Here is a 16892-nt window from a genome sequence, read left to right as displayed (position 1 = left end):
CATTATGTTAACTTTCCTATTCAACTACTTTTTAATGTAGAAGCCACGCGGATTCCGAACTTGATGTTCATAACATCTAAATGATAATGAAATCAAATCATTTGACATTGATGATCTTTCAAGAATGATTTAATAAGCAGGTTGAAATTCATTTTATGATACTGAAGCTCTTTATTGATTCGGTGCATGCATCATGACAATTAGCATCGCAAAGTTAGTTGGCGATTCAAAGAAATATGCCTTGATATATTTATTGTGCAGAAATGTAGGCCCGGGAATAAAGCATACTTCTCTGTTATTGTATTGTCGCATGGTCTGGGCCGATACCAAGGAGGTTTTTAATTTTAAAAAAAGGCCCATATAATATATTTCTGGCACAGGGTGATGAAATCAACATAAAACGCGTTTATTTTAAAGATTATAATTTCAACAAATTTCAACAAAATTTTAGAGACCAAGCCTATCTGTCCGTGTGCTGGGGTTATATGGTTACACTGCAAAACACCATTCTAGACACCTATCTTGTCCTCGATTTGTAAACATGTTTAAATGCTAAATATATATATATATATATATATATATATAGATATTAAACACTGGATGTTTTGAAGTTAGACATGTTGCACATGTTTACAAATCGAGGACAAAAAGTGTTCAATCTCTAGACACAGTTTTTGCAGTGTATATTAGTTGAGATTTTGGGATAGGTTAGGTTAGGTTGTGCTATAACGGATAAGGTTATGTTAGGTTGTGCCATGCTTGGGTTATATTAGGTTGTGCCATGCTTGGGTTATGTTAGGTTGTGCCATGCTTGGGTTATGTTAGGTTGTGCCATGCTTGGGTTATGTTAGGTTGTGCCATGCTTGGGTTATGTTAGGTTGTGCCATGCTTGGGTTATGTTAGGTTGTGTCATGCTTGGGTTATGTTAGGTTGTGCCATGCTTGGGTTATGTTAGGTTGTGCCATGCTTGGGTTATGTTAGGTTGTGCCATGCTTGGGTTATGTTAGGTTGTGCCATGCTTGGGTTATGTTAGGTTGTGCCATGCTTGGGTTATGTTAGGTTGTGCCATGCTTGGGTTATGTTAGGCTGTGCCATGCTTGGGTTATGTTAGGTTGTGCCATACTTGGGTTATGTTAGGTTTTGCCATGCTTGGGTTATGTTAGGTACGACTAGGCTATTGGGGACCGTTCACAAACACGTGGGGGCTGATGCAAAAAGGGGACCCTGAAAAAGGGGGGGGGGGGCTGAAAAAATGACCCACATTTTCCTGGAAAAATTATATAAAGTTTATATGCTTTTCTATGGCCCATAATTTTCATGTCAAAAAGGGGGCCCTGAAAGTTTTGAGGTCTGTAAAGGGCCCCCCCCCCCTTACAAGTGTTTGTGAACGGTCTCTTATGTAAAGTAATGCTAGGTGCGTTTAAATAAGTTAAATATATTGATATATTATTAATTGGGCCTACACTATAGGCCTACATGTAGAAAGTTGTGTTCCCAGTAAACATAAAAATGTTTTAAAACATTATTAACGTTTTGATTTTAGTCAAACATAAAATTACATTAGGGCCTATATGAAATTTTATTGAAAAATATTTCAGGCAAACATATTTTGTAAACACTTTCTGTTAGAATGTTTTTCAGCAAGTTTTCAAAAATGTTTTTGAATGCTATTAAAATATTGTAGGCCCTACACACTTCATACCCTTAAGTTTAAATAACGTTTTGTGGTTGCTGGGTTTACTATAAGGCACGATCAGGTTATAGGTTGAGATACACTGTGTTGCGAAATATAAGATTAGGTTACACTGAGAAGACTAATTCGACAAAAAATGTGGTTTAAAAACATTTTTAGTGCATGAGCATGACAAATTTATGATGAATTATGAATTAAAATTGGTCATTTAATTTAATTAACTACATTGTCATTCATTAATTTGTCATTCATTAATTTGTCATTTTATAAATTACTCAACAATTTGTCATTAAAAATGAGTCGTGAAAATATTTGTAATGATAAATATTAATTTGAAATGCTATAAATTGTTTCCTCAACATTCCAAGCACATTTCAGCATTTTTGTCTTTAATGATAAATATTTCATTTACATTGACTAATTTTAATTTGTCAAATTATACCACATTTTTTTTCAATCTTTTCAGTGTATGGTAGGATAAGTAACTTGCAATTTACTGTCATTTTGTTTGGAAATGGGCCCACAAATCACCGAGAGTCATAATATTTTGATATACTAAAATATAGGGTTTATAAAACTGAAGTGTGGGTCCTTTTTCAAATACAATTGAAAATGGGTCCCCGGGAAATGGGTTCATGAAGTTGAATGCAAGGAGAGCTCTCGATCATACAAATGATCAACCTCAGATTTAGAGATTTACACAAATTGAATCTGGTCACGTTAATTTTTATTTTTACTGGACCCATCTCCCAAAGAAAATGGCCGTCGCCTTAATTTTGCTAGTGTTTTATTATACAGAGGGTGTGAATCAGCTATATTAAAATTGAAATATCCGATTTGCACGTTCTTTCCACGATTTTGTAAAACTCATTACCGTGGATTTCATCACCCTGAATCAGAAATGTAATTGATTGTAAACATCTCAAAAAAAAGTAACTAACCCCCTTAAATTATGGCCATTATTCAAAAAGAGGCTATTGTATTACAAATCTGTAAAATGCGTTGGAAGCAGAATTTATTTCTGCGCATTTTGACACCTCATTTGATACGATAGCCCAGAAAACAATAAAACACCGGTCAATTCAATGTAGTGATGTCCAGATTTTACAATACAAAAACACTCAGTATATCATTACACAGATTTCCTTCCATTACACTGAATGCAAAATCAATAGAATTTACTGCAACTTTCAAATCTTGGGCTACATTGATTTAAATGTACGCTGTGGCGTCATTATTTAGTCAATTGCTACAAATGATGTGTCAAAATGTGCTTCCAACACATTTTACAGATTTGTAATACAATCACCCGTTTTTAAAAAATGATCATTATTTAAGGGGGGGTAGTTACTTTTTTTTGAGATGTTTATTATAATAGGCCTAGTAACACACCACATTTTAAGGTATAGGCGCATAGGCATACAACATCTTGTTTTTGCAGCTACAAATTTTAACCAAACACAATTCACCAGAAGGTAGTGTTCATAATCAAAACAACTAAAATTACAGGGAGCCCAACATTTCTGTATGTACGATATACTCGAGGTATATTACTTGAAATCGCCAAATAACCTGACGATGATAATTGTCTGATAATGCATGGAATCAATTCTGAGCTTCAGTATCATGAAATGAATTTCAACCTACTTATTCAATAATTGAATGGGAAAATTAACACAATGTACACGTGCGCTAATAAATGTAAAATTTCTCAAATCAAAGCCCTCGTTTTTTCTTAAAATTAAAATTTTCAAACAATTACAATGTATATTCAAATACTAAAATAAAACGCCATGTAAAATGGAAGTCTACGTTGGTGTAAATATGACAGAATCCAATATTTTGAAGATTTCGGAATCCCGAGGTAAAAACAGGCAACAATTCCAGCGCCGAGATATTAGTTTCACATTACCATTTATCTGATGAAATCTGGACATTTAGATAGACGCATAATTCATGATCATTTTGTTTTTGTTCTGTGGATGCTTTTGAAGATATGGTACAATTTATTAAGGGTGCAATAGATATTTAGTGTCATGCAATTCTGAGAAATGTACAATTTCAAACAATTTTCTAACATATATAAAGTCCACTTTCTTCTCACGATGCTCCATGTTTTGTGGGAATGGGTCACAAATAACAAATTTTAAAAGAATGGTATATTGGGCTACTTAACTTTTTCAGAATAATGGTGTACACTGCAGCTATGTCCGTCAAAATTTCAGTCTTCCGTTTTCCCAGGCAGTATCTTATCAAGTCGCTCCAAACGTCTTTCGTACATTACGCAAGTCATGTTGTTCCTGGAAAATAAAAAAATATTCATGTTACTAAAAGCCAGAAATAGGTAAATTTATTTATTTATTTATTTTCTCCGGAGGATTGTAAACACTACGCTGAATGAAGACGCCGTGATGGTAACTTTTTAAGCAAATGTCAAGAATGATATGTCCAATATCAGTATCCATGCTGCTATTTATTTCTTATTTAACCTGGGGTTCCCAGGTGATCGATCATGAACAATGATGAACGTCACAATTTTACTCATTAACTTTGTCGTCTAAGTCTATGATGATGGCTGACGATGATGATAATGATAATAATGACGATGACAGATGATGATAGATGACAAAAAAAAATACGGTGATGCGGGTGATTATGATAAAGATGGCGATTTATTTTCTTGTTTTGTTTATTCATGTTATTACTTTGTTTTGCACCGTGGCACCTATTTTATTAACCTGAGATCCCTGTCCGAAATTGACTGTCATTTTATTGGTAGGCTATCATTACGAATTAAAATTTAATCATAATAGTGAGGTGACTGTGAACAAAATTTAAGCAGATAAATGACAAATAAACCAGATTACTTACCAATCTGACACTGGAATTTGCAAATATTAAGACGACCTGAATTTCCGAGCATCCTTCTCTCGTCTGCACCGCAGCCTGTTTGATTCCTTTTTCGCGCCACTTGATCTCAATTGGTCACTTGGCGTCATCGTCATCACATCTGCGCATGCTCAATTGGTAATTCCAATTAAAATCCATACACCCCCTATGTGTATATAATCTTCAACACAGGAGTATGCATTTCAGAAGGATAAAGGGGGACTCACTTTGAAACATACACTGCCTGTGTGAAAGATTAAGGTCATGTCTTCCAGATGGGGTGTGTGCATTTGAACTGCAACAGCCCAATTAGAAGATTAAAAGCTGAATTGAAATCCTGTCAAAATTATTGAATAGGCCTACACTTGACCTACCTACTTGACCTGGATACTTGACTACGTGCTTGACTACATCAATCGATCAAATTCAAATAAATAAATTAAATAAAAGCTAAATTGAATTAAAAATTAATTTAAGTAGCAATTAAGAAAATAAAACAAAACAAAACAAAACCCCCAAAAAAAAAAAAAAAAATAAATTTAAAAAATAAATAAATAAATAAATAAATAAAAATAAATAAATAAATAAATAAATAAATAAATAAATAAATAAATAAATAAAAAAAAATAAATAAATAAATAAATAAATAAATAAATAAATAAATAAATAAATAAATAAATAAATAAATAAATAAAAATAAATAAATAAATAAAAATAACATACCGTAAAACCCCGTCTACAAGCATATAGTGTTTTTATGAAAACTAAATTAATTCGAAGCAAGCGTAAATATACCAATACAATAGATTGGTCTTAAAATAATACTTGTTTGTATATGCTTGGATCCGTAATTTATTTGCTCAAACTCCATAATGGCGTCTGGATTATTGTAGCTTTCATTAGAAGCACTCTATATGCTTGTAGACGGGGTTTTACGGCATTGAAATATAAATTAGGCCCTAAAATAAAATAACATCGTTTGTTTGTTTGTTCGTGCGTTTGTTTTTGCGGCTCGCATTAATTTAAGAAATAATCCAGATTTTTTTTTCCATAATTATGTCGTATATAGTTGATGAATGATTTTCTTTCAGAAGTAGATAGCGCATCGACGAAATATATACTTCCTATATCACTTTGATGAACGACTTAAACTTGCTATCAGCAGTAGATAGTGCATTGATATGAACTACTCGCTATCAGCAGTAGATGGCGCATTGATGAACTACTTGCTATCAGGAGATCTCAAAGATCTCAAAAACAGAAAAAAGGTCTCACAAACAGAGAAAGGTCTCATATACAGAGAAAGGTCTCAAAAACAGAGAAAGGTCTCAAAAACAGAAAAAGGTCTCAAAAACAGTGAAAGGTCTCACAAACAGAGAAAGGTCTCAAAAACAGAGAAAGGTCTCAAAAACAGAGAAAGGTCTCAAATACAGAAAAAGGTCTCAAAACAGAGAAAGGTCTCAAAAACAGAGAAAGGTCTCACACAGAGAAAGGTCTCAAAATAGAGAAAGGTTTGGTCTCAAAACACGTTATGATTTCAAAAACACGTTATGGTCTCAAAAACACATTATGGTCTCAAAATCACGTTATGGTCTCAAAAACACGTTATGGTCTCAAAAACACGTTATGGTCTCAAAAATACGTCAAGGTCTCAAACCAGGTATTACAACCGACCGTTATATGTGCAGTACCGCATGCAGTACTGCACACATCAGCTTGCAGTTTCGCTTGCGAAACTACACATTCTGTCACGCACTTCCGCATGAGGAACTACATATCCCAACTTGCATTTCCGCATGCGGTGATGCAGGTCGGGATGTTTTTGCAGGTCGGGAATATTTTGGTGCATTTCCGCATGGGGAATTGCAATATTTTTGGTGTATTTCCGCATGGTAAACTGCAATATTTTTGGTGTATTTCCGCATGGGGAACTGCAATATTTATGGTGTATTTTCGCATGGGGAACTGCGATATTTTTGGTGTATTTCCGCATGGGGAACTGCAATTTGTTTGTGGCATTTCCGCATGCAAAATTAGCTATACGCATACTTAATATTTTTTTATACCATACTTATTGGTTTAGATGGTTTGTTTATCATATTTATAATATGAAGACCGGTGGCTATTGAGACATGCTGACGATATATACCACTGATTACCGTAAACATCGACCCTTTTCTGATCTCACCGGTGCTATTGATGTGCATCATTTGAGATCTGCGTGAATTGGTAATCGAGAACCGTTGGACCTATAATAGAATGTGGTCACAATGTCAAGTTGATCATTATTATAATAGTCATCATTAAGAGGCGTGTAAAATTTATTTTAATAAAAATTAATTTCATTCAATACTAATATTATAGGCCTCTATACTAAACCGGCCTTTCGGACAAGACTTTCCAAGATATATTTTCTTTTAATTACAACAAATGAAACGAAAAGTAAAACGATAGTAGGCCTAATATTGAATTGAATAAATTCATATCTACATTCGGACATGCAACAGCAATTATTACATGCGACATTAATTTAATTATTCTCCTCAGCGAGACTACAATAAAAATAAAAACTCTTACCCACTGTACATCTCGTCTTTGTATGTGCAGTTCCCAGTGGCGTAACTAGCGCGGGGGAGGGGATTTGAACCCTTGCCCCCCATAAAAAGGTAAAGTAGGCCTACTTCTGAGAGTTATTAATTAACCTTATTATTTGGTCATTTTAACCTAAAAAAACCCAATTTTGCGACCTTTGCGCGCATTTATTCAACTTTTGAACTTTTGTACCATATGTCACCAGTTTATCTTCAACTTATGCCATATTTTTTGCGCGCTTCGCTACCATAAACTTCTTTTGTCGCCAAAAGGTGCTGGATTCACTATACTTCAAGACAATCTTTCCAACCCCATCCCTCCCATGTCAAAAGAAATCTACGCCACTGTTCCGGGGACACATTCCAAGCAGATCCCATGACTCTAACTTAGACTCCCCCTTCCCCGTGTCGACAGTGCGACATAGTAATTTAATTTAGCATGATGAAATAACGCATAGGCCTATTCACTGCATGTCAAAGCAGTGAATAGTCATTTGACTTAAACTTTCACAAAAATGCAACATAATTTTGATTAATACATCCCATTCGGAAATACACCAAACATATTGCAGTTCCCCATGCGGAAATACACCAAAAATATTGCAGTTTCCCATGCGGAAATGCACCAAAGTATTGCAGTTTGTCATGCGGAAGTAAACCAAAATATTGCAATTCCCCAAGCGGAAATGCACCAAAATGTTGCAGTTCCCCATGCGGAACTGCACATCCCGATGTGCATCACCGCATGTGGAAATGCAAGTTGGGATGTGTAGTTCCGCATGCGGATGTGCGTGACGGAATGTGCAGTTTCGCATGCGGAACTGCAAGCGGATGTATGCAGTACTGCATGCGGTACTGCACATATAACGGTCGGTTGTAATACCTGGTTTGAGACCTTGACGTGTTTTTGAGACCATAACGTGTTTTTGAGACCATAACGTGTTTTTGAGACCATAACGTGTTTTTGAGACCATAACGTATTTTCTGTTTTTGAGACCTTTCTCTGTTTTTGAGACCTTTCTCTGTTTTGAGACCTTTCTCTGTTTTTGAGACCTTTCTCTGTATTTGAGACCTTTCTCTGTTTTTGAGACCTTTCTCTGTTTTTGAGACCTTTCTCTGTATTTGAGACCTTTCTCTGTATTTGAGACCTTTCTGTTTTTGAGACCTTTCCCTGTTTTTCAGACCTTTCTCTGTATTTGAGACCTTTCCCTGTTTTTGAGACCTTATTATACTATTGAGACATTACTGTGTGTTTTTTCTGAGAGCTTTCTGTGTTTTTGAGACCTTATTATACTTTTGAGACCTTGTTGTGTGTTTATTTCTGAGACCTTTGTGTGTTTTTGAGACCTTATTGTACTTTTGAGACCCTTTTGGCCCTCACGGCCGCCCATACATACAAACAATGCACATCACAATAGGTAACGGAGTCATGAAAATTTTATGGGTAAAATTATCCAAGAGAGTGATAAGGAATCCTTGAAAGACGGGGTAAATTCTCGGCATAAATTTGAGGTTTCAGTGCTGTGAAACAGACACCGAACTCCATATCATAGGTGATGCTTACCTGATAATCATTCTGTAAATCCTGAAGATGCCTATCATGGTAAACATGGTAACATCCTGAGGGCTCATACTGAAGTATGTGGCCAATCCAACTACTTTTCTTGAATTGTCCTGGTTTAGTAGTATTTGGTGTACAGCTCATCACTGTTTGTTACTCATTTAATGACATCGATGATACATAGGCAGTTGGTAAATAAACTTCACCGATTTAGCAAATCCATGACCTGACAGAATAAAATCACTTACGAAAACAAAAAGGGTGTCAGTAAAAAATGCAATGAAAACAGGAACAGAATGCTCCAATCACCAAGCATTGGCCCACTTTCTGAAGACAACAGAAGACAGTCCAGGCAAGCACAAAACGAAAACAACACTCATACTGCCCACCTTGTTTGAATTAAATGCTTCTCATGAGTAGGTTCTATGCACTGATGCAAAAATGCAGACTGGTATCTCTAACCTAACCCCAACCCCGGCCCTAATCCTAGTTCTAACCCTCCCCTACCTCTAAACCTAGCCCTAACCCTAGCCCCTGGCCCTAACCCTATCACTAACCCTAGCCTAACCAGATACCAGACACTGAACTCCCGATCAATATATAGATCTACTCACTTCAGTATTTCTTACAAGCATGATGAACAGCAAGGATGTTATCTGCGCATTATGCAGGCTGTAAAGACTCAGGAAGTCGACATGGAGTGGGTTTCATACTCAGCAATTCAAGTAAAATGCTCCTTCACTTCCTCATCGTCATGCACTCCTCGCCCTCCTCCACTACTCCTCCTCCACTCCTCATCATCCTTCTCCTCAGATGCACACACGAAATTAATTTCTTAAAAATGATGAAGTAGGTATCATAGTGACCCCTTAAACTTTGAACAGTAATCGTTTCGGTATTAGGACGCTACTCAGGGCGTTTTAAACTTTTAATGGCATACGACGTCTGGAAATGGAATATTAAGCCGATCCTCGGTTTTCGATCCTCGTTTTATAACCCTATATATAGGTGTTTATAAACCGAGGATTGGAAATCGAGGATTCGTTGCTATGCTTTTATACAACAAATAATTGCGTCCTTTGACGGTTGATAGAGAGTAAATAGTGCGCTTCTCACTCTAATAACACCCCATGCCCCTACTACGTCCATGGGAGCACCCCTGGCTCCCTCCACCAATATCTGAATAACCTATATGTCATTGAGAGTCAAAGATACACACACGAAATTAATTTCTTAAAAATGATGAAGTAGGTATCATAGTGACCCCTTTAACTTAAAATAGTAATCGTTTCGGTATTAGGACGCTACTCAGGGCGTTTTAATGGCATACGACGTCTGAAATGGAATATTAAGCCGATCCTCGAGTTTTCGATCCTCGTTTTATAACCTTATATATAGGTGTTTATAAACCGAGGATTGGAAAACGAGGATTCGTTGCTATGCTTTTATACAACAAATAATTGCGTCCTTTGACGGTTGCTAGAGAGTAAATAGTGCGCTTCTCACTCTAATAACATCCCCATGCCCCTACTACGTCCATGGGAGTATCCCTGGGGACCCCACCACCAATATCTGAATAACCTATATTATGTCATTGAGAGTCAAAGATGGACACACGAAATTAATTTCTTAAAAATGATGAAGTAGGTATCATAGTGACCCCTTAAACTTGGAATAGTAATCGTTTTGGTATTAGGCCGCAGTTTTAATGGCATACGACGTCCGGAAATGGAATATTAAGCCGATCCTCGGTTTTCGATCCTCGTTTTATAACCTTATATATAGGTGTTTATAAACCGAGGATTGGAAAACGAGGATTCGTTGCTATGCTTTTATACAACAAATAATTACGTCCTTTGACGGTTGATAGAGAGTAAATAGTGCGCTTCTCACTCTAATAACATCCCCATGCCCCTAATACGTCCATGGGAGCACCCCCGGGGACCCCTCCACCAATATCTGAATAACATATATGTGATTGAGAGTCAAAGAAGCACACACGAAATTAATATCTTAAACATGATGAAGTAGGTATCATAGTGACCCCTTAAACTTGGAATAGTAATCGTTTCGGTATTAGGGAGCTACTCAGTGAGTTTTAATGGCATACGACGTCTGGAAATGGAATATTAAGCCGATCCTCGTTTTTCGATCCTCGTTTTATAACCCTATATATAGGTGTTTATAAACCGAGGATTGGAAAACGAGGATTCGTTGCTATGCTTTTATACAACAAATAATTGCGTCCTTTGACGGTTGCTAGAGAGTAAATAGTGCGCTTCTCACTCTAATAACATCCCCATGCCCCTACTACGTCCATGGGAGTATCCCTGGGGACCCCACCACCAATATCTGAATAACCTATATGTCATTGAGAGTCAAAGATGCACACACGAAATTAATTTCTTAAAAATGATGAAGTAGGTATCATAGTGACCCCTTAAACTTGGAATAGTAATCGTTTTGGTATTAGGCCGCAGTTTTAATGGCATACGACGTCTGGAAATGGAATATTAAGCCGATCCTTGGTTTTCGATCCTCGTTTTATAACCTTATATATAGGTGTTTATAAACCGAGGATTGGAAAACGAGGATTCGTTATATTTATTTTACCACAGCCTCGTTTTCCGATCCTCTGTTTATATATAGGTGTTTATAAACCGTGGATTAGAAAACGAGGATTCTTGTCTATGTATTTTACCACAGCCTCGTTTTCCGATCCTCGTTTTTCGATCCTCGGTTTTCAATCCTCGGTTTATAAACACCCCGTCCTGGTACGCCACTGTTCGATAATGTCGCATGACAAGCAATTCCAAAAAATGACAGCCCTGCAATTGAAAATGTCTTGCATAATCTTTATCAAAATAATTGCTACCCATCAGTTTAAAGCAATGACTATGGAGAAGACTACCACGTCAAAATAGTTCAAAATGGCAATACATTAAAATTGTATTTATTTAGTGTCATAATAGGTCATAAAACAACATTAATTTGCGGTCATAGTGTGAGGACCCAATGTTGCATTACGGTCATAGTGTGAAGACCCAATGTTGCATTTGGAAGGAGCTGGGTTTTTATTCAAAACTGATGGATATACCATATAACGCGCATATCGCATAATTTACACAACTTTTATTATCCAAAAATGGTCTATCTATACTAACCAGGGAGGGATGAGCAAAATTATAAAATAAATTGATTGATAGACATATGTTGGCAACCTAAAATGTAACAACTATTTAGCACTCTTTTCAGACAGCTGCAGTTACTTCAACACAATTACACCAATTTGCATTCCACTATCATACTCAATTTTTATGTATCATGGAAAAAGCACCACTACCCTCCCTGCCTTTATAGGGCATGTGGAGGGGCGAGAGGGATGGCTTGTGCATAGTTGCTTTTAAATTGTTCTAACATTCTCCTCTTTTTTTAAAAATCTCAGATGACTGGAGGAGATGAGAGTTTCTACCAAACCAGACCAAAGCAGCTGCAAGGACTCCAGAAATCCAGCTCTCCTACTACACTCTTAGAAAAAAAGGTTCCAGAGGGGGTTCTTGAAATGACAAATGGTTCTTGTTGGAACATCACATCTATAAAGAACCTTTTAAGGTTCTTTATGTTCTTGAAAAGGGTTCTAAATAGCAGAATGTGGGTTCTATATGGCTATAGGGTTCTTCCAAGAACCATAATTTTAAGGACAACGGGTTCCAGAATGTCAACACACACCTATGTTGCAATAATATACCTACACATGATAAATGAGTTTTAAATTAAATGTTTTTGTACTTTATCCTTTTGAACAATACTGTCTATAAAAAGTGAGCTTACTAGTTAATTTATTTGATATACCTATTTCAATGATACACTGGTGAGAATTTCAATTAATTATTCCTGCTGCGTAACGATATGTAGTGTGCAGTAAAAGCGGCCATCTAGCAAGTTCACATGTTGACACCATAGAATATATATTCTGCTTTTTAAACTTTTACCCCATAATTTCCCCCATTCTTCAAGCCATGCCTTTATCGGAGGCTAATTTATATATCCAATAAATGTACCCAAGATTGCCATCAACATTACACAAACACAATCTCATCGTTACTCTTCCCCCAGAAGAAAATCCATAAGTTAACCTGGAATTCTCCCAATGGAAGGACAGTCAACCAAATTGACCATAAGGTTCTTTCTAGAACCCATTAAAAAAGGTTCCATCAAGAACCTGTAGGGTGCTCCCAGTGGGACAAACTGCAAGAACCATTAATGGTTCTTGAAAGAACCATTAAGGTGCTTAATAGAACCTGAATGGGTTCTAGATAGAACCCTGTTTCATGGTTCTTTATAGAACCTCCACAAAAGGGTTCTTAAGTAGAACCTTACATGGTGCTCCCGACGGGACAAGCTTTAGCACCTTTTATGGTTCTAAATGGAACCTTTTTTTCTAAGAGTGTAGCCTAACCCCCTTGCAGGCCTCCCAGGGCAGGCCTAGCACCCCAGATTATTTTGTCCGATCTATTATTGCCACTGGATGCCGTGACAGTATCGGCTTCTGAAATCCTCCTACTGACGTAGCCCTCACCAGTTAGTCCGATCAATTGCGCATTTCGAGGGTTGACAATCAGAAAGCCTTAACTTACAAAGGAATCCTTTGTGAGTTAAGGCTTTCTGATTGTCAACCCTCGAATTGTACAATTGCCACTGGATGCCGTGACAGTGCTATCGGCTTTCGGCTTCTGGAATACTCCTACTGGTCTAGCCCCCCCCCCCCAGTTAGTGAGATTCCACCCTCCCCTACCCACCCCTTTACCCTATCCTCTCCTACTGGCCTAGCCCCCAGTTAGTGAGATTCTTTGTCCGATCAATTGTACAAGTATACATTTGCCACTGGATGCCGTGACAGTGCAATCGGCTTCGGCTTACTCCTACTGGCTTAGCCCACAGTTAGTGAGATTCCACCCTCCCCTACCCACCCCTTTACCCTATCCTCTCCTACTGACCTAGCCCCCAGTTAGTGAGAGGCTTGTCCGATCAATTGTACAAGTATACAATTGCCACTGGATGCCGTGACAGTGCTATCGGCTTCGGCTTTTGGAATACTCCTACTGGCTTAGCCCCCCCAGTTAGTGAGATTCCACCCTCCCCTACCCATCCCTTTACCCTGTCCTCTCCTACTGGTCTAGCCTACAAGTTAGTGAGATTCCACCCCTCCCAAGCCCCTTTTTACCCTCCCATCCCCTCCCATTGTACTAACATTCTCTTTTGTGTGTTTTTTTCTTTCTTTTTTGGTATCTCAGATGGACGGTGCAGATGAGGATTGGGGCTACTACCAGACCAGACCAAACCAAACCAGACCAAACCAAACCAAACCAGACCAAACCAAACCAGACCAAACCAAACCAGACCAAACCAATCCAGACCAAACCAAACCAAACCAAACCAGATCAGACCAAACCAAACCAGACCAAACCAAACCAGACCAAACCAAACCAAACCAGACCAAATAGGCCAATAGTATTAGCTCATATATCACTAAAAGGTTAACATTTCTCATAACAAGCTGATTTTTTCAGGATAGGTCCAGGAATATGTATAGAATCAAATTCCAAAAGTCCCCGAGAATCCCCCTTGTGCTTCCTTCAAAATCCAAGATGGCGTCCAAAATGGCCGCCATTTTCAGTTTTTATCATAATTTTGCCCCCAGACATGTTAAAATCACAAACAAAGCATCTAAATATATGTTTTGAGGTACAAGGAATGTTTTAAAAACATTTGCAAGAGGTTTCAATGATCCTAAGTAGCCAAAATCCAAGATGGCGTCCAAAATGGCCGCCATTTTCAGTTTGTATCATAACTTTGCACCCAGACATGGTAAAATCACAAACAAAGCATCTAAATATATATTTTGAGGTACAAGGAATGTTTTAAAAACATTTACAAGAGGTTTCAATGATCCTAAGTAGCCAAATTCCAATATGGCGGCCAAAATGGCTGCCATTTTAGTAAGTAAAATTAGTTTTCAACCAGACTTGTTAAATACATATACAAAATATCTCACATAGGTTTGAGGTACAATGGATATATTCAAAATGTACTCGAAGAATTTCAATACCTAGATATAAAGCCAAAATACAAGATGGCGTCCAAAATGACCGCCTAAGAAGTGTTTAAGATGTGTTAATTGGCATTGGAGAAAGTTCGAAACTCATGATTTGTAAGCAGACTTATTATGCACATCATCCAAATTCACTACCATTATTACCATCATTATTTTACAATATTGATTCAGTGCTTTTACCATGTGTTCAATACAATAGTTACCATTGTTTTCTATTTGCCTCCAAACTAGCTGAGCTCATGCCAAGATGACTTAAGCCTATGTTCACATCGGTATTCATGTGATGTAATGCAATCATATGGTATACCTTAAACTTAATCAACTTGCACTGTGTCTTCTGCATTAATGTTCTGCAGTGTTGGTTCGGTCTGCTCCTCATTTTCCCCAACTAGTACAGGTGCTGTGTTGCTGCAAGACTGACCACAGCATTTGCTGCACATCAATGTACAGAAGAATCTCAAGTTTCTTTCAGCTGCATGTCATGTTGTTGCATCTTGTTTGCATTCACATGATACCATGTTGAGCAATGTGTCTGGTGCAACAGCGCTCGAGTTCTGTTTCTACTTGAACAAGAATTCCATCTTGTGATCTCCATCCCCAGTCAGTTGGACTTAGGTTGTTCCCCATCCATTCTTGAACCGTGAGGAAAGTGCGGAATGAGTGCTGTTTTGCAGCAGCACAAGTTGGGGGTAAACTCGCGAGCTCAAATGAAGAGCTAAGGGAATTGCGACCAATTGCCCGTTTGTATACAGTGTGGCGGTATTCATTCAATGAACCATTGCTAACCCCATACATCTTCAGGATGAAGCTCTCCCCTGCTCTCTGTACCTCATCATGCATGCTGCTGGCATTTGTAAAGGTATCTAACAAGTCATATTCATATTTCTTGTTCGGGGTTTGCGCTTTGCTCGACGATAAATGGCTGAGACTGTGTCACAGCCTGTAATAGTGTGAAGAGACATCAAAGCAGATGAAAGCAGAATTTGGAAGCTGTGGGTGCAATACATCAGACAGGTGGCCCTTATTCGGCATTTCATTAGAGCTGAAAGAACAGGGAATTGGAAGCTCCACCTATACTGCATAAGAGAGATGATGCTTCACTTCTACGCTGCAGGGCATCTCCACTATGTCAAATCTGCAAGGTTGTATTTACAACAGATGGAGTCTTTGGGGAAAACATGCCCCAGATGAGTACCAACTGTTCACAGACAAGGGATATTTCACCATCCGACGTCTAGATTTTTTCTGGGGTGGAAACTTCTCTGACCAAACCATTGAGCAGTTTTTGTTGTGGACTTTGAAGACATCAGGGGGAATGACACATGGTCGCAGCATCACAGACAGTAATAACCAAGTGAGCCCCAGTTTATGATGCTTTAGAGCAGTTCACGGGTGTTCATACGGGAACATAAGGGATCGTAAAGTTTTTGTTGGTTGTTTGAAGGCACATCCCCCCTTTGCTGGGTATGGACCGATCGTCTGGTATCTGTGTCAACTGGGACTGTAGCAGATTCATCCGCTAACTGTGATAGAGCGGTGGAAGTTGGCACGAAGTCAGCAATAGAAATAACGGGTACGAATTTTACAAACATTGCCTTACGCCGAAATGACAAGGTTACTATGATTGGAGCAAAAGACAAGATGGTGCGAGTTAGGGAACAACAAGTAGAAGTGAATCCGACTCTATTATTTAATAGAATCACATGTGTACTGAACAACAGCTCTGAGATAGCGTACGTACGAACTAGGTCCTCAGCCACCTTCTCTCTTTGAAGATGACCTTATGCAAGATGACCTTATGCGTAAATTGCCAAAGAGTTCCCTGGGCCTTCTGTTGAAATCGTTTACTGAGCATTCCAAGCTGCCAGAGAATTGTCTCTTTGTAGTAGATGGTGGTTACCTACTTCGACATGCCATTTGGCCACTTCCCTCCACCTATGCAGGCATATGTCAGAATTACACATCACACATGCTAAAGCATTATGGAGCACACCCGATTATTGTATTTGATGGATATGGCACTTTTCTCACGGTTCAAGAATG

Source organism: Amphiura filiformis, chromosome 9 (assembly GCF_039555335.1).
Source record: "Amphiura filiformis chromosome 9, Afil_fr2py, whole genome shotgun sequence".
In the NCBI taxonomy this organism is placed as follows: domain Eukaryota; kingdom Metazoa; phylum Echinodermata; class Ophiuroidea; order Amphilepidida; family Amphiuridae; genus Amphiura; species Amphiura filiformis.
This window is presented reverse-complemented; position numbering follows the sequence as displayed.